This window comes from Onychostoma macrolepis, chromosome 14 (assembly GCF_012432095.1).
Source record: "Onychostoma macrolepis isolate SWU-2019 chromosome 14, ASM1243209v1, whole genome shotgun sequence".
In the NCBI taxonomy this organism is placed as follows: domain Eukaryota; kingdom Metazoa; phylum Chordata; class Actinopteri; order Cypriniformes; family Cyprinidae; genus Onychostoma; species Onychostoma macrolepis.
In genome coordinates, this window is record NC_081168.1 from 3,067,934 (window position 1) to 3,090,841 (window position 22,908).

General features: G+C 38.2%; 1 long non-coding RNA gene across 1 annotated transcript in view; it reads right to left on the reverse strand.

Annotated features, from left to right (window-relative positions):
- Window positions 1–5,757: 5,757 nt before the first annotated feature.
- Window positions 5,758–22,908, reverse strand: part of LOC131553582 (uncharacterized) — a 47,291-nt gene continuing 30,140 nt past the window's right edge. The window contains exon 3 of the long non-coding RNA XR_009274216.1: window positions 5,758–6,546. This is a non-coding gene — a long non-coding RNA (uncharacterized LOC131553582). The remainder of the gene's footprint in view (window positions 6,547–22,908) is intronic.

Here is a 22,908-nt window from a genome sequence, read left to right on the forward strand (position 1 = left end):
TGAAACTGCCAGTGGTCTGATAATGAGGTAACTGAGGGCTGTGTGTGTGTGTAAATGAATGAGAGAGAGAAAGCCTCTGAATGACAGTGTTCAGCTGATGTTATCTTTAGTATCTGCACCTTATCTCAATAATAGTCCTTTACATGACAAAGACTTTTCACTCCCATACAAGCTCTACATCGTCAACAAAAGCAGAGACAACAAATCCCTCCTTCACTCCCTATAGGCGATCGCTGAAACTAGAGCTTCATGCTTTTATACTCTCACCCCTGAATTAATGAAAATCCAGCATATAGATTTGAGCGTGTGCCGCAGACCCGGGCGCCAGAACCGCTTAATACCAAGATCAACATTTGAATGTTTCTGTTGTGTCATTGCTACTTGAAATATGACCAGACACTTCAATATGTCTGCTTTTATTTCCTACCACGGGAGGATATAATATTGCCTGCAGCCATTGCACACTGTGAGTTAAAGTCAATGCGAATAGCTTCTCGCAACCCATTTTACTTCTGTAATGTGAATGAAACGGGATATTCGAGAAAACAAATGTTAGGCGAGATTTGATTGGATAGTGAAAAGAGGACATTACATATCAGAATGGACATAAATGTGTTTATCTTTGGGAAGACAAACATCTAGGAATCGTTATGAAAGTAAGTGGAATGCTTTTGGGTTTTATCTTGGTTTTATCACTGGTAGTCTAAGCAGGTATTTGTGTGGTTTCTGGGGCGTCACGGTTCTGTTGAAGGGTTGTTAGTAAGCACGTATGGGACGTTTGGCCAGTGACCTGTGAACGTTTCAGTGCCCCGTGTCGCTGATAGTGTCACTGCTCTCGAGGAAAGTGCTGTCATAGAGGTGAGACGTAACACTAAGGTCATGACACGCTGTTTGCATTAAAAATAAAACACATTGAGGTTGACTTTTCATCTTGGTATAGAGGTTAAAATTCCAACTATGGCCTTTTCAATCATTGTTAACTAATAAACACTCACATTTCTGTATATCTTTTAAAAGGATAGTTTATCAAAAAACAAACAAAATAAAATCTATATTATGTCATCATTTATTCACCTCTATGCTGTAATATTTTAAAGGTGCAGTATGTAATATTAACGGCTAGCAGTACTGCAGTCCAAGATATAGGAGAGAGTCGTTTCTCCTGCCAACTTCCTCTTTAGACTCACGTGGGTTGCCAGGTTGAGGACGTAACAAGAATGAGCACGATTGACAATGGAAGGCCACGAGCCTTACACTGTAAGTCGATGAGTTGATTTATCCGCATTTTAATATTCCTCTGCTCACAGAGCTTCAGGTCGGGTAGAATCTGTGATCTCTGACTGATGGCTGATGGCTTCCATGGCTGCAATACGCTATGTTTTCCACCAACTGGCAACCCGGGGTGTCGAAATACTATTGGTTAAACTGGCTGTGGGCGGAGTTACACAGACCAAAACAAAAACAGACATTCTGACACAGAAAACACATTTCGAAACAGAATAACTGGCTGTAGTGTTGTTTTTCAGAGTAACAAGTGTGTGAGCTTATATGTTTCTTAAATATATTTTGATCCTTTGTTTACTGAGGTTTGCTTTCCTGTAGCTCAAATAGTAGAGCATGGCGCTAGCAACGCCAAGATGGGTTCGATTCCCAGGGAATGCAAGAGCTGATAAAATGTAAAAACTGTAACTTGAATGCAATGTAAGTCGCTTTGGATAAAAGCGTCTGCTAAATGCATAATGTAATGTAAATGTAAATGTACAATTATTCACATAATAATACAAAAATAATAATAATAAAAAAGACATAATAACAGCAAAAAGCGAAGAAAGAAAAAAATGAATATCTAAGATAATCAGAAGTGGTCATTAACAATACCCCACATGTTATCCTTCATCCCTACCCACTTATGACAAAAACTAACAAAAAAACAAACAAAAAAAACTTTTAAAGCAACAAACGGTTATTTGTAATGTTGCCTTAGCATCTACTTGAAAGTTGAAGTGCTAAAATTACTAAAGCAAAAGAAGGTAGTTTTAATTAAGGATACATATAAATATATATTTTTTAAAATCCTGACAAAAGCACATTTTTAAAATACATTTAAAGAATCTTTTGTTATTGTTGTTATTATTCCTAGTTATTGTAAGCTACATAAACATAATTGTTTAGGTTTTAAGTTAAAGAATGTATTTATTGTGTATATATAGGTTGTTGAGGTTGGTTGTTGAATGTTGACTCTATATCTGCTTTGAAAATCTCCCAAATGTATCCTAAATGTAGTCCATGTGTTATATCTCAGTAAGTCTTCTGAAGCCATTCATTACATAAATAAGCATACATACATACATACCTGTTATTACATTAAGGTAAAGAGTTTGTGTGTGTGTGTGTGTGTGTGTGAGGACATCAATAATGATAATAGCATTTGAACAACATTAGATGAGTAAAGATAACAGAAACACTCCTTTAATCACATCTTCAGTGATGTGGCTACTGGTGATTCTTAGAAGTTGTGGTTGTAGTGTTACATAAATATATTTATTCATGTATTCTTGGTTTATATAAAAACAACAATAGGAAGCTCAGCAAAGAAATAGAGAAAAACATGTTTGATGAGCCAATTTTACAAAGAGCCTCATTTACATACTGCATGATAATCATTTGCGGCAAGGTCAGTGTCAAGTGGCCATAGAGCTTCTTGTTATCTACACAGACATTTTAGTGAGGCCATTCTAAAACTAAACAATTGCTTGAACTTCACATTTATAGCAAAGGGTGGTTAAAGTGCTTTTTTTAATGATTTTGCATTTTCCTCACTGTCAGAGAAGACCTAATGTCACCCACATAATGATCATTCGCTGTGTTTGCAGCATTATATATTCAGCGGTTCTCATGGGTTTGGCAACACAAGACAGACTCTGTGTTTAATGACTCTCTGAGGATTGGATGTAATGTTTAAACATGGATTAACATCCATCCAGAGTTTGCTTCAGTAAAACATCGAGAGCAATAGGTTCATTTTGCTGTATTTATTAGTGATTCTAGTGGAATATATGTCAGTGACTTACCATGTTAATGAACAACAAGCTCTGGTCATTTCAGAGATTTGCATTAAATATCATTCTTACAATACTGCTACCCTTTCAATTCCCTTTACATATCACACACTTAGACAAATGATGACACTGAGAGGACTGACAAAGCCACAATGTCCAAATGTTTCAGATGGCCATATTATGATAACTATTTTATGATAAGAATGTTAAAAGACCAACATTTAAACCCAGTGATGCAAAGTATTCAACTGTTTTTTCAACTTGCTGTTTTGAATCAAAAATAGTTTATATCATTTACATGATTCATAATGTAATTCTTAATTGAATGTGATGAGACAAGAAACATTATCAGTGTGCATATTAGATTAACAATTAAGAGTGATTGTGTGCATATTTTAAAATAAAATGCGATTTACAAATAGTTAAAATACATCAAAATTTAATTAGTTATTTTAGTAATATTTACTTTCTTTATTCCCTTTAAATAAAAAATTATATATATAAAAAAGGACTATTACATTGGTGACAAGACCCAATGTTCAAAACATGATTATAGCCTTAGCCTTATGATATTCTGGTCTGTACATTGAGGAACCCCACACACACACACACACACACACACAAAATGGGTGTAGAAAATTTTCCCTCAGAAATTGCTAGTAAAATTTGCAAACAATTTCAAAGAAATAAGTAACACATTAAATTAATCATGAACATTTTAAGTACAAATTGAAAACTGAAATAGATTTCCTTTCAAAAAGTACTCCAGTAATCTTTGTTTTATTTACCACTTGGAAAAAGCATATTTTACATTGTACATATGGTCCCTCAGTCAATGTTATTTTTATCATTTAGCAGAGGGAAATTGAAATCTATCAGACTTCTCAATAAGCTGCATGTTCTTTTGGGTATCATTCATGTCCATAGCACAAAATGTGTAAAACAAATTACGTTTTAAAGTTGAAGATTTAGAGTTAAGAGTTTAGAATAGTAATTGTGATACTCATTTTCTTAATGACCAAGTTGTATTGATGGTTTAATTAAAGCATTATAAATGCAATTCTTTAGTTCTCTTACAATAACCATCCTCCAGTATACATCACACATATTGCAATTGCTTTAACCAAGCGAACTAACAATAAGACAAACTGGCTTCCAGCCCAGATTTGATTTCATTCATGTATTTAGTTGCCAGTCGATACATTAGCGTTGACCCATGACTTGGCATCTATTTTTCTTTTAAATACCTGATGTGACTGCAAACTTTTCACACGTCTGGCAGTTTTCAGCAGCGATCTGTTAGCAATACCAGACTGTATGCCACTTTACCCACACATGCCCACGTGTGCTTCATAGCTAAACATTGCAGTATAGACATCTGCTGCTATTGCAAAGCTTTAAAATACTGTAGCCTATACCTATACAAATTGTAAGAAGAATCATTTTAGCCATGTGGTTTTTTTTGTTTGTTTTTGTTTTTTTAGGATAGACATGCTTGTCCAGCTGCATTGGGGTGGAAAAACACCTCCAAGTCCAACCTCTGGCGTTAATTGTAAATGTAATTGGAAAAGTAGGTTGCGCAGGAGGCGGCATATAGAGTGTAATTGAGTGCAGAACTTCTGAAAGTCCTCGGTGAACCTTTAATTAAATTTTACTCTGCTTTCATTTAGCATCATAAAGAGGGCAACTTCAGCATCATGACTGACTCAGCCCTCATTTATAATAAACCTCACACATTTCTGATGGCCACAGAAAGTTTATGAGCTACGCTAGAGACTTACAAAAGTCTCTTCTGCTCATCAAGTTTGCATTTATTTGATCAAAAATACAGTAAAATCAGTAATATTGTGAAATGCTATTACAATTTAAAATAAATGTTTTCTATGTGAATTTTAAAATGAGAATTTTCAGCATTATTACTCCAGTCTTTAGTGTCACTTTGTCACGCCTGTTTTGGGTTTAGTTTCATGTTCATATTTTCATGACTTTTATTTTGGAGTTTAGTCATCGTGCCTGTTCGTGTCATGCTTCCCTTGCCCTCGTGTATTCCTGCTATTGGTTCCTTTGTTCATTGTGTCATGTTCTGATTGGTTATTGTCTTGGCATGTGATGATTAGTTCTGTTTTCTCATTGGCTGTCTTAGTCATGTGTCTTGTTTCTCATTGGTAGATTCTTGTCATGTGACCTGTATTGTTTGCTATAAGTAACCATCATGTTGCCATTGTCTCTCGTCGTGTATTAATGTTGTAACCTGCTGTTGGTGAGTCTAGTCTGTTCATGCCAAGTTAAGTGTTCAAGTCAAGTCTCTGTTTGGATTTGATGTTGTTTAAATAAAACTGCGCTTGGGTTCATCACTACGCTCGCCTTCAGTGGACTACACACATGATCCTTCAGAAATCCTTCTAATATGCTGATTTGCTGCTCAAGAAACATTTCTGATTATTATCAATGTTGAAAACTGTTTAGAATAGAATGTTCAAAAGTACAGCATTTATTTGCAATTTGTAACAATGTAGAACTTTAACTGTTACTGTTGATCAGTTTAAATGTATCCTTGCTGAATAAAAGTATCAATTTCTTTAAAACACACACACACCTGACAACTTTTTTAACAATAGTATACAAATACACACACAAACATATATATGCACTAATTTAATATACACAAGTTATTGTTAAATAGATAAACATTGCTGCTGCATTTTTGCGAAAAATTTTAGGTGAAGCCATTCTTGCCAAGTACGCTTAAGAGTACAAAAGTTTTTGCATTAAAATATCCCAAAACCACTAGAACAATGTTATTTTGTTGACTTGTGTACTTACATTATCCAACAATGTTTCAATTAAAAGAAATCTGCAGTTTTAACGAGTGAAATGGTCCGTGTGATTGTGTCAGTAGTGTCATATCCCCTCTACCCTCTACATAAAGCTGTAATATTCACAGCCAGCACAGACATGCCATGTAATTAATATGACAAAATAGTCTTTCAGTATTACATGATAACTGAGATTTCTGAGCTTGATTGGTCTTGAACTCTAGTGAATGCTCTGTTGTTGTTTGTGAGTGTGTGGCCATTATTGCTTTCCGGGATTAAAGCTGGCTGTGAAATACTTGCTGGGTCATGATTCTGCTGGAAGCCAGACGTCCGGGACAGGAACCAGAGCTATTAGCTGTTATTGCCATTGCTCTTTCTCTATCAGCTTTCTGCTCTGGAGTAAATTTCGCCAGCCCTGAACTGATGACCACAGGCTCAGAGGTCGAACTCTTCAGTTGCTTTCTGAATAGCTGTTGTCGTCTGATATGAGTCTCCTGCGCCAATGAGTGCAGTGCATGCTGGGGGTGTCCCATCTCTCTGTCAGGGCTTTGCCGTGTATTGTCACTGACCCGCACCGAGCAGACGCCTCACAGTGGCTGTCACGCTGGGCATTATAATGAGCTCCTGCCCTTCCATTCCCCTGTCATTTCCACCTCCTTCCCTCCACGTTCCTGCCAGAGACAAATCAAACAGACAGAGTCACCAGAACATGTTCTGGGATAGTGAGATCCACCAGCTAAATATAGCTCTTTACCAGTTCTTCCTGGTTATGAATCTGCTTATTTGCTGTGACCAGTTTGCTCTCATATGTTAGATCTGATCAGCATGCTGAAATAGTCTTGACGAGAGATGTTGTTCCTTGTATAAGAGTGAACTACTGAGCCTTGTATTTGTAACAAAATCCAAATATATTATCATTTATTTTTTATATTTCATACAGTATTTTATCATTGTTTATTTAAATATTTTTTATAAAATGTTCCATTCTAAAGTGTATGCATGGGAGGCACACACTAAGAATTCAAGTCCACCCAATAAATTACTATCAGGGTTTCACATAACCAAGAAAGTATGTCCGTTATGCTTTTTCTTTCCCTTGATACTGTCAAAAAAGATTTATTGAAGTTGAAAATAAAAGATTACCGGAGCATGTTTTATAAGAAAATACTATTTCAAAATACTATTCCGTTCCAATATTTCACGTTTAGCCGTTTCTGAGTGAAAATTGTTTCTACATCAGTTTTATTTTCAGTTAGTGTCATCTCTCCCTGTTTTAATGAGACTCAGTGATGCAATTAAAAAAAAAAAAAAAGTAATTTTATTGCTAGTAGAATGTAGATGGTGTTGTTGAGAGGAAGAAAATTAGTCAACGTGAAACGGTTTTCTTTCTTTTTCTTTTTTTTGTGCTGAATTGGTCATGTGTGATTTTCTTTTTTTCAGGATTTTTTTTTTTTTCTTTGTATTACAAATTATTTTTGAAAAGTAGTGTTTCATCATTTAAAGGGATTGTTTACTCAAAAAAAATCATCGTTTACTCATCATCATGTCCAAACTTGATGACTTTCTTCTGTGAAACACAAATTAAGATATTTGGAAGAATGTTGGAACTAAAGAATTAAACTAAAGAGTTTTGGTGACCATTGAATTCAACAGGGACAAAAAAAAAACCTGCTTGTGTTCCACAGAAGAAAGTCAGCCAAGCAGGGGTGTGTTTCCCTTAAATGACGTAACAAGCTGATTAACTACCATATACTGTGATGCATCGATGGAGAAACTCACCAACTACTCAAGACTGTTTCCCAAAATAGTAGCATGGTTGCACCTTTGTTGTTTGAACCATGTCAGATCAACAATGTAAGACTGTCATTAATGACATCACACGGGGTTGATTAATTGACCGCAATTGATGTCAGAATATTATTGTTGATTATAGAATATTATAGGTTTTCAAATCACGTTATGCAGTAGACTGTGTTATTGGCATGCACTTTGTTCTTGTATACATGGTTCATTTAGCCAGATTTCTCCACAGCCTAATTCATTCAGTATGCTGCTGTAACAAACATGATGACTGCTTCACTATTATTTGTTCCCTGTTGTTTTGATTTATTTGATGTTTGATTGATCGCAGGTTCCCTCTATGTGGTACTCCACGGTCCCCTTACTCATATGCACACTTTTCAAAAACTATGCTTATTGAGGACATGCTAAAATATACAGATTAAATTGTAAATACATATTCAAATAAAATGAGTGATATAGCATGTACTGCATGTTTGTACTAGTTTGCTTACTGTGACCAAGAGCATGATGATCTATTTAAATTCACATGTCACAGTAACAAGAAACTATGCTTCTGTAACTGTATTTGAGATGCTGTTTGCCAATGTTCATTTGAACGATGCTTATCAGGATAAAATGAAAAATACACCTAAACATTGTTGAACTATATTGCTAATGATGGAACCATAGTTGTCTAATGTTGCTTTTGGGAAACACAGCACATGTTTGAAGTGACATGACAGATTATTCATTTTTGGGTGAACTTTTAATCTAAAACCTAACAAATTTCTTTGTTTCTGTCGAATGGTTTGCTTGAAAAGTGTGCTTGTGATGTATTTCTGTAAAATAAATGCCATTTGTTTTGACCTTTTGTTATCTAATGCAATGACATTCATACATTTTTCGAGTGTAGCAGATACATAGCCACTGTATCTGCTCTTCACAACCCCTTGAATCAGAAAAAGCCATATAACCTTCATTCCGCAATCCATGGCCTGCTATACAGACACAGAAAAGCAAACCCAAGTCACACACACACTAATTATCAGGGGACCTTCATATTTCAAGAAGCTTTCAACAGGCAGAATGTGGGTTTTATGCTTTTTCCCCCCCTCTGTTGGGATGATGATGATGAGCGAGGAAAGCGTGCTGTCACACGTGGCTCCTGATGACAGATAAGATGAGCTGGAGGTCCTGAGATCCTGACATTTCCTTAATGCAGCTCACCTCTTCCTTTATAATTGGCTGCTGTTGATAAGATCCTGGTGGCAGCGGCTCTCAGACGCCGATAATGCCAGCTTCAGAACATCAGTCGATAGATTAGGTCCACTAGCCAGATTCCTCTTCATTGCATGCCAACACTCTGTAATAACGCTCTGACATCAATCCCAGAGAGTGTTACCGTATACACACCTGTGTCATCGCCGTCTGCATGTCTCACACCAGCCAAATCCATTTTCTTCACCTTCTCAGGAATCCTTCATGTCCTGTATGAAATGATGACTGACTCATGGACCATGGAAAACATCATGAATAGGTCTTTTGAATAGTCATTTCAGTGAACGTCTCTTCTTGTGAATAGAAGTGGATGTGACTATTATAAACAGCAATGCACCAGGCTCTTATACCTCAATTAAAACACCATAATGACTATGCAAACAAAACAAAGATCATCACCCTTATTATGAAATGCATTCACGCATAAAACAGACATAAAGAGCATAAACATGTAATTCTGTTCTGTTTTCTCTAATTTGAGAGTCTACTTTGAGAGAGAGAGAGCGAGAGCACATTTAGTTTTTTGAAAGTGTTTGTATCAGTTAATTACTCAGATAATAATTTAAAAAAAATGTGTATATATATATATATATGGTTGGCTGTATCAGTTCTGAGGCTGGATGCTAATTATTATATTAAAAAATTATAATATTGCAGTGAAGACTGCACAAATTATTTAACTGGCTACATATATTTGTTTTAATTTGCTAATATTATATTATTACACAATGTAGCAAAAAATGTGTTTCACTAAATTTTTTTATGGTTTATTTTTGGTAAATATATTTTGGTAAATATTTAGGTCGTCAATGTTATCATTTCTATCATTAATTATGAAACATTGGTTTAGTACAGAGAAGTATTTGTACTAATTTTGCATGCTTTTTTTTTTTTTTGCTTTTGGAAGAATTGGAACGTTCTGTTCGTTTCTGTAACATTCTGGAATATTCTGGTGCTTTCTGGAACATTCCAGATCATTGTGGGACTAGTCATAAAAGACAAAAATCATCCAGCATACACTCCTGAAGTTAAACTGTTGTTTTTAGCTCAGTATTGCATGTCAATGCATGAGTGTTGGCTTGTATAAGCTGTCAACATTTTTTTGTTTTGTTTTCATGAGCACTGTTAATGATACACAAAAGTCATGTGATTTTCATATAGAACATGTCAAACTTAAAAAAGAAAAATAGGAGTGAAAACAAACCTGTGTTTCACAGTGTTAACTTTTTAAATATCACTTTTTTAAAACTGGAGAGACGCACAAAAGAAAACAAGTTCTAACTTTCTTGCATTATACCTTCTAACCTTTTTCACGCTTCTTTTGTGACTGAAGTAAACAAACAAATATGATTCCACAGCTTTTGTTTACTTTGAAATAAGGCCAATATTACTTATACCTTGACATTTGAGTAGTTCTGCAACATCAGACAGAGGAGCATGTGACTGCCAGTTGAGTTTTGACGTGTTGGACTTCAAAAAGAGAAAGAATAGATTAAAGGCAATCATTTTTTTTTTATTAAGAAGGATGTCAAGTTTTCCCCGAGCAGCGCTTACACTAATACATCTTTCCCTCCTGTTTAATGAGAGATTCTTCTGTTTTAAGTGTTAAATGGATCTGCTTGTCATTCTGTTACACCTGCTTGTCTTACACCTGCTGTTTGATAGACATTACACAAAGATTTCGATTTCACAGAGGAAGCAGGCCAGACGTGCATTCATGGAACTTTTTGACAGCTGCATTGCTCATTTTTGTCCCCTCAGTGCCAAAGGGAAAAAAGAATGAGAGAATAGAAAACATAAGAATTTGTCTCTTATGTGGGAAGAGTGAATTGGTGAGCCTGTCAAAGACACATCCCTTTGGGAGAGCAAACCCAGGGGTAGAAAAAGAAGCATCACTAGGGGCCAAGTGATGCTGTAAAAACAACCCAAAACTGATTCGGTTCCAAGGGAATTATGTGAGAGCAAGACCGGATATCTGTGCTATTCTAAGAGAAGCTTGAAAATCAAAGATCAGATGTCTCCATGTTGACCCCATGTGAACAGAACGGGCTATGAGAACATCTCTGGTGCATCTTGCCTCAGGCCTGTCTCGTCTTAAAGAGAGCAGCTTGTTCTAGCTGAAAAGTTGTGGATCAACCACCTGTTCTACTATATTGGCAGGTCCAGCTGTGCTTATTTTTGTCAAGCCTGTTTGTTTAGTAAAGATTAATTTGCATAAAAACATACACTGTGCGATTAAATAAAGAACATTACGTCCCCTAAACAGCTTGGTTCATTAGCAAATAGCCAATCACTAGGAGTGCTGGCTCACTCAAGGGATCTCCAAAACTCTTCTGTTCATTAGTCACCATCGACAGGAATCAAATATGACTTTGTGTTGGAACGCCAGATCCTGTAGAGGGCAAATTGTGTTGATTTTCATTGTTTGTTTGTAATAAATTAGCTCAGTGTTTACCGTGCAATGGTTGGTTTAGAAGATTTATGGAAAGGGACATTCAGAAATCATTAACATCACAACCATGCGTACATTATCATAAGACTGGTCACATTTACTGTTGTTCTGCAACTTTGTGGGCGAAATCCAGTTGTTTAAATGGGAATCCACGCGATTCTAGAATTATGAAATTATGGAATTCTAAAAATTCTGCTTAAGGGTGATAGGTTTCCCTACGCAACAGTTTCACAACAGGTTCAAGTTGGTCATGTGAATTCGCTGTTTTGAAAGTGACTTTAGTGTGAGCTGAGCTCCATACAGTAGTACTTCGCTACACTATTGACAATAGACAATGTACCTTTCTTGTCCGCAAAAAAGTTCACCAAATTGATTTTGAAAAAATCATTAGGGGTGTATTGGGATTTTTTCAATACAGATAATTAAATGATTTTACTGAGTGTGTTTTTATTCTGGTACCTTGGCAGGTTTAGGCCTGTGATGGATAAATAAATGTGGCACTAAAACAACCAGTAGGTGACAGCAAGTCCTTGACTTAATGAGTTAATCACTGAATCATTCATTCAAACGATTTATTCAAAACTGCTGATTTATTTAGAAACTAAGCCAAGTGACTGTCTTTATGAATGGATCACTGATTCATTTACGCAAATGATTAATTCAAAAACAAATTAATTCAGGAAAGAAACACTGCTGTGTTGCTATGAGACGTTGCTACGAGAATTAGCTTCTTGTTTGTTGGACTATTGTGTAAAATTAATATTACATTTGCTATCACGCTCACGTGCTAATATTTAGGAAAACAGTGCTGGGTAGTAGCTGATTACATGTAATATGGATTACGTAATCAGATTCCAAAAATTAAGTACTTGTAATTAGATTATATTACATATTAAAATGTTCATAAACAGATTACAGTTGAATTTTTATGGATTACATTATTACAAATTATTTACACAATGGCAGTAAGTGATTTATAATTTATTGAGTCTCCCTAATTCTTCTTTTTTCTCTCTTTTAAATGTTCCTTTCTAAAAAATTCTACTGTGTGTCATATTGATCGTCTTATATTATATTCACAATACTGAATGGCCATGTAAATGACATGTAAATTAATTTACGATTCAAGTTTTTGAATTTGAGGAGTAAAGCAGCTATCAGTTAATTATGCCATGTTAATATTTTAATAATTTAACAACATTAAAATCTATAAACATTTAGGTCAAACGTAATAAAATATACAAAAAGTAATCCAAAGGTAGTCAGACTACATTACTTAAAATGAGTAATCTATATTACATTACTGACTACAATTTGTATTATTTTGTAATCAGTAACAGACTTTGGGAATCGGGTACAAAGTACACTAATCAGCCACAATATTAAAACCACCTGCTTAATATTGTGCCACCAAAACAACTCTGAATCATCATGGTTTGGATTCCACAAGACCTCTGTATGTGTCCTGTGGTTTCTGGCATCAAGACATCAGCAGCAGATCCTTTAAGTTCTGCAAGGTGTGGCCTCCATGGATCAGATGGTTCAGCACATCTCATAGATGCTCTGTCGGGTTGCTCTGACGGTCTCCACGTGCATCAGTGAGCCCATGACCCTGATGCCGGTTCACACACCTACCGTATAGACATGCTCTGACCCAGTCGTCTATAGTATTGATTGTCTAGCCATCACTATTTGGCCCTTGTCAAAGTCACTCAGATCTTTTCACTTGCCCATTTCTCCTGTTTCCAACACAATGAATTCAAGAACTGACTGTTCACTTGCTGCCTAATATATCCCAACACTTGACATGTGCCATTGTAATGATACAATCAATGTTATTCACTTCAGCTGTCAGTGGTTTTAATGCTGTGTCTGAGCAGTGTATCTCAAAGTACTGACTGACCCAGTGACAACCTCTAAAGGTACAATTTGTTATGAGTGTTGAGAATGGGAGAAAAAAGTCAGTACAAATGGCAAGTTCTGTCATGAAACTCTAGATGGCGCTGGCTGATGGGTCGTTAATGCAAACTGATGATATTCACGCGTTAAACTAGTTGGCACAAGCTGATTAGTTCATGTTGCATACGCAGCCAATGAGCTTACTGCTTTACATTTAAATGGCTGTTTAGTATTCATTAAAGCAGTTCGCAGTGCTCTTTCAGAGTTCCTCTGAAACCCTTCACCTCCCCCAGCTCCACCTGTATGGATCTGCTATGGGTTATTATTAGTGCTGTCAATCGATTAAAACATTTAATCGCGTTAATCACAGTCGTGGACTGTGATTAATCATGATTAATCGTACAAATTTATTCATGATTAAAAGTACAAATTTAAAATACTAGGATTTACCTGTAAATGTGTTGAAATAAAGCAATGCATGACAAACTAGTTTAAGGAAACAGAACCTTTCACACTTCCGCCAGCTATGAGACATAATCCTTATTATTCTTTTATCATTATTCTTTTGTTTTTATTCAGCCATTATCAGCCTTTAAACTGGCAATAAAACGTTTACCAATCCACATCGCTTCAATCCCTGTATACATTTACCCAACTATTATCAAAAGTGTTTCTAAATAAATACAACAAATCATTTCTTGCGACCTTACGTGAAGTATTATGACAAAATGCATTATGAAGAATTGGACCTGTTCTGCAGCTGCATTAGAGCTAATGGCCACACTTTATATTAGGTGGCCTTAACTACTATGTACTTACATCAAAAAATAAGTACAATGGACTTATTGTGTTCATATTGTATTGCAAAACACTTTTGCTGCTATTGAGGTGTGATACGGGTAGGTTAGGGACAGGTTTGGTGGTATGGGTAGGTTTAAGGGTGGGTTAAGGTGTAAGGGATGGGTCAACAGTGTAATTATAAATGTAATTACAGAATTAATTACAGATGTAACTACATATAGGTATTTTTAAAAATATAAGTACAATGTAAAAACATGTATGTACACAATAAGTTAAATAATTAATTTAAATGTAATTACATAGTAGTTAAGGCCACCTAATATAAAGTGGGACCGAGCTAATATTAGCATCATGCTTCATAAGACAATTTATGAGATTAATAGTACACTTTTACTCAGAACTCACTTCAAACCACCATCGAGTGTTTGTAATAACTTCCTTTTACGATCACATGGGATTTGGTCGTTTACTGTTGTTAAAATATGCTATTTATAGCCTTTTATATCACTGCACAAATTAGCATTTCAGATGTACACATTAATCTAAAAAAAAATCACATACAGACCATATCCTATCGTAATCGTGTGTTTATTATCTTGTATAATCTATAGTGGCTGTTGTCATGTTTATTTCTGCTGCTCTGCTGAAACTCACGTTGTTTGTGATGTTACCGCTTCTCTGTTCTTAAGTTGCCAGGGATACATTCCAAGTAGGCCTATAATACACATTAGTAAAAGGATCTATTTAATTTTTATTTGTCTATATACACTTTGGGCGGCCGCAGTACATTAAAAAAGTAGCCCAAAACGGCTCTGTAATTTTTCCCGTGACTGTATTTTCAAAATAGCCCACTTGTGCCGTTACCCTGGTAACACTGGTTCGCTGTACCCTCGTCACACAATGATAGATAACCTTCTGTGCTGCGATGACGGGAAGAAGTTGGGGTCAAACCTTATCAAGCGATTAATTTGCGTTAAAAAAAATATTAACGCGTTAAAATGTTTTGATTAATCACATGCGTTAACGCATTAACGTTGACACCCCTAGTTATTATATATGCAATTTGTGCAGCAGCAGTATGTCTTAAATACTTATAGCACTGTTTTGGCACGTGTATTGGCAGTAACGAGTTCCTGTACTTGCTTTGCAGCAGCAGCAGAAGCAATAATCTGCAATAACCAATAGCAGTGTAGCCGATCTTTTCTGCCAAAACCAAATACATTAACATTGTCACCATGCTAAAATCTACCGTGAGTTGTCATGATAGAACTATTTTTTATGTGTTTCTTCACGTTAACCAAATATTTTTCTATCAAAACTCTCATAGGTTTAGCTGTGTAAACTTATTATCATGAGTTAGTTGTTTTCTTTACTCTTTTAATTTGCTGTTATATTCCCTGGGGAAAGAAAGAAATTAAATTAGCATCATAGATAGGTGTATTGTCAATCCTGGTTCCCATAGTACCAGCAATATAGTGTGCAGCAGCGTGATCAGTGACAGCCAAACTCAAAACTGAGATTAGTAAGTAACATATGTCACAAAATGTGAACTGTGATCAGTGGTGGATGAAGAACAAACATCAAGTGCTTGGGTAAAAGTACAGATACCCTAAAAATACTAAATTTTACTTGAGTAAAATTACATAAGTTCTTTATGTAAGCTATATTAAGATTTTTAATATACTTAAGTGTTGGAAGTAAAAAGTACTGATCAATGAACCATGTTTATTTAATTATTCCAGCCACCTGCAGTCAGGCTAGTCATTAGTCAGATTATTGCAGACATTTCAAGTCAAGTCAAGTCACCTTTATTTATATAGCGCTTTTAACAATACAGATTGTGTCAAAGCAACTTTCCAATATCAAAATAGGAAAATAGTGTGTCAATAATGTAAAATGATAAGATTAAACACTCAAATTATTCACAATTGTTTACAAATGCATGAAATGTATTTGTATTCATGTATGAAACATTCGTTTCAAAATGTACTGATCTGCAGATAAGCTAACTTCTTTTTTAATTAACAACTTATTTACAATCAAAACATTAAACTTCTGTATACTAACAAACCAATATAATTTACTGAGCTAAATTCAATGAAAGTGAAATAAATTAGAAGAAAAAAAATGGTGAAAATATGTGGTAACAAATAGTATAAAGATACAATGTACAGATGTCATTTTAAGAGAAACACTATACAAACATGCTATAGTTTGTATATTAATCGTCTACATAAGTAAAGAAAGATGCAAGGTGCATTGTCTGTTTCTTATTCAATAATCATCATTATGTTGCAAGATGTTCTGTAATTCAGAGACAAACAACACTGTGAGATGTCCTTTTCACCTTATAAAAAGAAAACAGTGTCATGAAGGTCCATGATGAGCTTAAATAATGGCAAGATTTGCTGCAGTGTTACTAATTGAAAACGTGCTGAACAAGTGATCTGTAATTGCGGTCTCAAGAGTTTTCAGGCTTAAGGAGACATTCAGAATTTAGTGAACGTACAAATCAAAGTTGACAACATAATTACAAGAGTTGAGGGAATTGCTTGTTTTGTTAAAGAGTAGTTGCAGTTCTCAGTGCAGCTAATATTGTGATGTTAACTCACGTTACTGACAACACTGTCAGTCACTATATTTACAGAAGTTGTTTACTAGAAAAGGTGCTGAGAAAGTTTATGTTGTGCAGGCTTTAAATGTTTTACTATTAGAATTCAACTCAAATTGTGAAACTTGTGTATTAAATAAATCCAATGCACACAGACTGAAGTAGTTTAAGTCTTTGGTTCTTTTAATTGTGATGATTTTGGCTCACATTTAACAAAAACCCACAAATCACTATCTCAACAAATTAGAATACTTCATAAGACCAATAAAAAAAAAAAAAAAAATTTTTTAGTGAATTGTTGGTCTTCTGGAAAGTATGTTCATTTACGGTATATGTACTCAATACTTGGTAGTGGCTCCTTTTGCTTTAATTACTGCCTCAATTCGGCGTGGCATGGAGGTGATCAGTTTGTGGCACTGCTGAGGTGGTATGGAAGCCCAGGTTTCTTTGACAGTGGCCTTCAGCTCATCTGCATTTTTTGGTCTCTTGTTTCTCATTTTCCTCTTGACAATACCCCATAGATTCTCTATGGGATTCAGGTCTGGTGAGTTTGCTGGCCAGTCAAGCACACCAACAGCATGGTCATTTAACCAACTTTTGGTGCTTTTGGCAGTGTGGGCAGGTGCCAAATTCTGATGGAAAATGAAATCAGCATCTTTAAAAAGCTGGTCAGCAGAAGGAAGCATGAAGTGCTCCAAAATTTCTTGGTAAACAGGTGCAGTGACTTTGGTTTTCAAAAAACACAATGGACCAACACCGGCAGATGACATTGCACCCCAAATCATCACAGACTGTGGAAACTTAACACTGGACTTCAAGCAACTTGGGCTATGAGCTTCTCCACCCTTCCTCCAGACTCTAGGACCTTGGTTTCCAAATGAAATACAAAACTTGCTCTCATCTGAAAAGAGGACTTTGGACCACTGGGCAACAGTCCAGTTCTTCTTCTCCTTAGCCCAGGTAAGACGCCTGTGACGTTGTCTGTGGTTCAGGAGTGGCTTAACAAGAGGCAGGTGTTTTGAGTTGATTAGCTGATTGGCATGCCACCATATTCTAATTTGTTGAGATAGTGAATTGGTGGGTTTTTGTTAAATGTGAGCCAAAATCGTCACAATTAAAAGAGCCAAAGACTCAAACTACTTCAGTCTGTGTGCATTGAATTTATTTAATACACAAGTTTCACAATTTGAACTTTTCAACTTTTCCATGACATTCTAATTTATTGAGATGCACCTGTATGTGCTTCAGAAGGTGAAATGAGCAGGACCTTGAGTGACCTGTGAAGACCTGCAGTAATTGTTAGGGAGTGAAGTGAAGACCCACATGAGTATTAGTGATGTGAAAGCAAAGGGTTTAGTTAATAGAGGAGCATCAGCAGTGTACAGCCATTGTTCGTGTTAAGATGAGGATCTTGACATTTTACTGAGGCTATTGTGCTCGTTTCAATAAGATTTCCAGCACTGTAATCACAGGCTTTGACGTAACACAATGAAACTGTAGTGAATTAGCCTTTATGAGAATATTCCTGAGCACAGACACGTCATGCATTCAATGTAAGGGGACAAGTGGATTCTTTAAAGGTTTGTGTCTCAGTAATGTAAGAAATTAAGCATGTTTATTCAGACAGATTTCACTAGGCTTCATAGGTGTTCATATGTATTGTTTAACATATATGAATGTATTGACAGCCTTTGAAATTATGTATGTATGCACATTATAAGAAATGTAAAAACCCCCATGATTATTTTATGAATGGAGTATATAATTCATAAAACAGTCGCTTTACATTTCTTAACAATGAAATTAATTAACAATAAATGAACAATTAATTTAAATTAAATTGTTTAAAGTGACAGTAATTATAATTAAAATATACCTTTTTTATTAAATAAAAATTAATTTATCTGTAATTTATTAACAATATTACAGTCAATGTATTATATTAACAATAATAATATTAATGTGTGTGTGTGTGTGTACAGTATATATGTATGTATGTATGTACAGTACGTGTTAATAATGTTTATATGCATAATATGCATAAAAATGTATATGCATAAATATATATACACATTTTTATCATTAAATTTCATAAATAAAAATTAAATAATTAAATGCAATAAAATGAACCTATTAACTGATTAAATGTAATGAAATCAACCTATTAATTCCTTGAATTCCTCATTATTCATAAACTTGAAAACTCTCGAAAGCTGTTGTGTGTAAAACGCTTACATTTTTTTTCTCTGACTTTCAATTTCAGTTGCAATTTTGCTCATATTTGGTTGATGTTTTAACCTAGTTCCTCTTTCACCAAAAAAAAAAAAAAGCAACTGCCACAAATTATTTTGTCTTAAGAATGTCTCGGTTACGTATGTAAACCTCCTTCCCTGAAGGAGGGAATGGAGACGTCACGTCGAGTGCAACTAAACAAACCAATGGACATTGGCATGCGGATTCTGCATCTGGCTGCCACACCCCGCAGCGCAGGTATAAGAGGCAGCAGGTGCACCGCATTAATTCATGCTTTTGCTGACAAGCTCAGCGGTAGTACAGCAACTGTGGCGACGGGACGTGACGTCTCTGTTTCCTCCTTCAGGGAACGAGGGTTACATACGTAACCGAAACGTTCCCTTTCAGTCGGTCACTACGAGTCACGTCGGTGACCGACGAATTGGAATCCCTACCAAAGCGCCACAGGAGCTGTCCCCTCCAGTGCTCTGTGTAGGCTTCCTGGTCCTTCCTATAAGGCAGACGATAGGACCGGGCTCTACACAGAGAAGGTCAACTACTGCTGTTCCTTGAGCAACCCAAACAGTAGGACTTGGATAACACTGGGAAGCGTGCCCTTCCAGCTGGAAGAGGCACACTGCGGAGTCACCTCCTCCCAGAGGGGGTTAAGTGACATTTACTGATGTGAAGTAACCCCGTAGCACATGGAAGTCTCTGAGATGGCACAGGCTGCATCATTTAGAGATGGCAGAACGTGGTCTGCCAGGGAAAACACGGCTCTAGTAAGTATACCGTGGAATACACATATGGGATCCCAACAGGGTCACTCATATGGGCACTAGCCTTACACCAGATTTCAAGAATTCATTGGTAGAAAGTCCTGGCGCCGGTCGCTCTGCCATGTCTGGTCGCCGGAGTGCTGGAGGATTCGACAGGGTTTGCCTGGTTAAGGAACTCTCTGGAGAATTAGCCAACTCTGAACCAGGCCTCTCAGTGCCACTACCCGTTTGAGGTGAGAACACAAGAGGAAACCGGTACGACACGTAGGCTATAAAACCTAGCGAATGTGTTAGGAGTTGCCCAGCCCGCAGCTCTACAGATGTCTGCTAGCGTGGCACCACGAGCCAGCGCCCAGGATGATGCGACACCCCTAGTGTAGAGAGCACACAACCTGAGCGGGCAGGCCACACTTTGTGCTTCATAGGCCAAGGTGATGGCATCCACTATCCAGTGGGCCATCCTCTGCTTGGAGACAGCCTTCCCCTTCTGCTGTCCTCCGTAACAGACAAAGAGCTGTTCTGAGGTCCTGAAGCTCTGTGTTCTATCCATGTACTGTCACAGTGCGCATACAGGACAGAGCAAAGCTAGGGCTGGGTCTGCCTCCTCCAGGGGCAGCCCTTTCAGGTTCACCCCCTGGTCCCTGAAAGGAGTGGTAGGAACCTTGGGCACATAGTCTCAGTGTTGCACTGGAATCAGCCAGCCCAAACTCAAGGCACGATTCGTCGACCGAAAATGCCTGCAGGTCCCCCACCCTCTTGATCGAGGCCAATGCAGTCAGAAGTAGGGTTTTCATAGAGAGAAACTTCAACTCGACTGACAGCAAAGGCTCAAAGGGGGCAGTTTATAGGGCTCTTAGCACCAATGCCAAATCCCAAGAGGGCGGAAATAGCAGCAACGTAAACCTTAAGGGTGGAGGGGGACAACCTACGCTCCAGCCCTTGCTGCAAGAAGGACAGCATGGCTCTGATCAAACACCTCCGGGGGTCCTCACGGTGAGAGGAATACCATTCGATGAACAGGTTCCACCTCAGCGCATAGTCCCGTCTTGTGGACGGTGCTCAAGCTGAAGCGATAGTGAGCGCTACCTCCTGGGGTAAGTCACCTAGAACCTCTGTGTCCCATCCAGGGACCACACATGGAGTTTCCACAGGTCTGGACGCATGTGCCAGAGGATGCCCCGTCTCTGAGAAAGCAGATCCTTCCTCAGAGGAATCGGCCAGGGAGGGGCTGTTGCGAGGAGCATGAGTTCCGGAAACCAGGTCCTGTTGGACCAATATGGAGCCACTAGCAGGACCTGCTCCTCGTCCTCCCTGATCTTGCACAGTGTCTGTGCTAGTAAGCTCACTGGGGGGAACGCATATTTGCGCAGGCCCCGGGGCCAGCTGTGTGCCAGTGCATCCATGCCGAGCGTTGCCTCAGTTAGGGAGTAGAACCACTGGCAGTGGGTGGTTTCTGGAGATGCAAACAGGTCCACCTGAGCAACTCTGAACCGTCTCCAAATCAGCTGGACCGCCAGGGGAAGGAACAAGGGATCTGTCCACGGGCCGAAGGTTTTGCGGCAGGCCGGTGTAATCTGAACCCAGTGAGTGCCCCGTCGCCACGCCCACCTCGGGACTCGGCCATGGAGCCTCTGAAAGAGTTTCAGTGGGCCTACCATCCTGCCTGATAAAGTCTTGAGGCAGTTCAGCACCGACTGAGCATGTTCCCGGGTGAGGCGTGCTGTCTGGTTGACCGAGTCCAACTCCATGCCGAGAGCGTTGGCACGAGTTTGCTCTTTTCCCAGTTGACCTGAAGACCCAACTGGCTGAGGTGCCTGAGCACCAGGTCCCTGTGTGCACACAACTGCTCGTGAGACTGTGCGAGTATGAGCCAGTTGTCACCGCTCCACCGAGGGGATGCCTACATACCCCAAAGCGGCCCCACCATCGAGGGTGGTGAGGGCAGAGGAGCCACAAGATTTGTTTCGGGCAGTAAAAGGTGCCTTCCACGAGCTAGTGAGCTCCTCATGCACCTCCAGAAAGAATGGCACTGGAGGGAGAAACCGAGAAACCATTCGTCCAGCCTCGAAGGATCGGGAAGCGGTGGAGGATTCCACACAAGCCCGACATTTTCGGCGGCCAGGGAAAGCATAGCCGTCATCTCTGGGTCTGGCTCGGACAACGCTACCACACCCGAAGGGGCCAACGCAGCCGAGTCATCATCCCCGAAGAGAGAGGGCTCACCCTCCGATGCAGCAATCGACATCTTGTCGTCAGAGGGGGCACCGAAGAAAATGAGTGGTGACCTCTGTCCTGCTCCAACGGCAGCTCCACCGGCTGCGGAGTGCTTGAGGGGTGAGGAACTCCCTTTGGGGAAGCCCTCACCGTGATCCTCAAATCACCGCACCCATAAACGCACGGGTGATAAGACATCTTTAAAAAAACATGATCATCCGTGATGCTCTTTTAGAGAAATTGCTCTTTTAGTGCTGAAGCATGCAGGGGAGCTGGCCACCGCACACTCCTGTTGTGGCTGTCTGCACGATCTTTGTTGAAGCCACAAGACCGTGACCACCGCTGCTGTCGCCGTAACGCCTGCACTCGCTCGTTCTCTCTGCAACACCGAAGTAGAGAGCAGTAGTGATACACCACCGCTCGGCTCCGAAGCGAAAGGATGAATTAATGCGGTGCACCTGCTGCCTCTTATACCCGTGCTGCGGGGTGTGGCAGCCAGATGCGGAATCCGCATGCCAATGTCCATTGGCTTGTTTAGTTACACTCGAAGTGGATTGGTCTCTCTGGCGAGATCCCAATTCGTGACTGACTGAAAGGGAACTAGTAGTTCTTAGTTAAGTAGTGCTTTTTCCATTGGTCATGTTTGCCCAGTGAGCCAGGACTGCCACTTCAATATGTAACTAAAAAATATAATAAATAAATAAAGGAACATTTTCATTATCAGCTCCTATCACGGCTGTAAATAAGTGATTAATTACTTGACTATTGCGCCACATAAACTTTTTTTCATCTTTCTCAAAGCATATCCTTTTCTTTGCATATTTAATAATATGCCGTGATTACAATCTTGATTTCTGTTTTTACCTGATTGTGCTCTGAATGGCTAATTCTCAGGTGTAATCAGCCGGATTTAATCAGTCTGCTGCTGTTATTTTGTATGCAGATTGATGATGGGTTAGTATAATGAAGACATTGTCTGGTATTG